The following is a 1,476-nucleotide window of genomic DNA, read 5'->3' on the forward strand; positions in this document are numbered from 1 at the left end:
ACAGCATCAAGGGTATGGTACTAAACCATTCATGAGAAATCCATCCCCACTACTCAATCACCTCCTGCCAGGCCTCATCTCCAACACTGGGGAGTATATCTTAACATGAGGTTTGGGCGGGGACACAGATCCAAACCCTATCAGCTACTATTTGCTTTAAATAAAAGGAAGTCCTGGCTGGGTGCGGTGGCTCACACTTTGTAATCCCAGCATTTTGAGAAATCCACGTGGGTGGATCACAAGGTCAGGAGTTCAAGACAAGGATGGCCAAGATGGTGAAATCCTGTCTCCACTAAAAATATGAAAATTAGCCAGGCGTTGTGGTGGGCACCTGTAGTTCCAGCAACTGGGGAGGCTGAGGCAGAGAATTGCCTGAACGTGGGAGGCGGAGGTTGCAGTTAGCCAAGATCGCGCCACTGCACTCTAACCTGGGCGATAGAGCAAGACTCCGTCTCAAAAATAAATAAAAATGGCTGGGCGTGGTGGCTCACGCCTATAATCCCAGCACTTTGGGAGGCCAAGGCAGACGGACCATGAGGTCCAGAGTTCGAGACCAGCCTGGCCAATATGGTGACACCCTGTCTCTACCAAAAATACAAAAAAATTAGCTGGGGATGGTGGTGCCTGTAGTCCCAGCTACTCAGCTCAGAAGGCTGAGGCAGGAGAATCGCTTGAATCTGGGAGGTGGAGGTTGCAGTGAGCCGAGATCGCGCCACTGAACTCCAGCCTGGGCAACAGAGTGAGACTCCGTCTAAAAAAATAATAATAAATAAATAAAAGGGAATTCTTTGCACAAGATGGCGCGGAAGGCAAAGAAGGAAGCTCCTGCCCCCTCCTAAAGCCGAAGCCAAAGTGAAGGCTTTGAAGGCCAAGAAGGCAGTGCTGAAAGCCGTCCATAGCCACACACAAAAAGGAACGTCCACACGCCACCCACCTTCCCGTGGCCAGACACTGCAACTCCCCAAGACAGCCCAGATATCCTCGGACAAGAGCCTCCAGGAAGAGCAGGCCTGACCGCTGTGCCATCATCAAATTCCCGCAGACCTCTGAGTCAGCCGTGAAGAAGACAGAAGACAACACATTTGTGTACGTTGTGGATGTTAAAGTCAAGAAGTGCCAGATCAAGCAGGCTGTAAGAAAGCTCTATAATACCGGTGTGGCCAAGGTCCACACCCTGATCAGGCTGATGGAGAGAAGAAGGCGTATGTTTAACTGGATCCTAATTATGATGCTTTGGATATTGTCAACAAAATTGGGATCATCTAAACTAAGTCTGGCTGGCTAATTCTAAAGATGTGTGTGTATGTATATATATATATATGAAAGAGAGAGAGATATAAAAGTGAGTCAGGCCGGGCGCGGTGGCTCACGCCTGTAATCCCAGCTCTCAGGGAGGCAGAGGTGGGAGGATAGCTTGAGCCCAGGAGTTCGAGACCTGCCTGGGTAATACAGCGAGACCCCGTTCTCCACAAAAAG

At 49.9% G+C, this 1,476-nt stretch overlaps 1 pseudogene; it reads left to right on the plus strand.

Annotated features, from left to right (window-relative positions):
• The window catches only part of LOC105521552, a 26,315-nt pseudogene that overhangs the window by 22,054 nt on the left and 2,785 nt on the right, over positions 1–1,476 (plus strand).

This window comes from Colobus angolensis, unplaced genomic scaffold (assembly GCF_000951035.1).
Source record: "Colobus angolensis palliatus isolate OR3802 unplaced genomic scaffold, Cang.pa_1.0 Scaffold40, whole genome shotgun sequence".
NCBI classification, from domain to species: Eukaryota; Metazoa; Chordata; class Mammalia; order Primates; family Cercopithecidae; genus Colobus; species Colobus angolensis.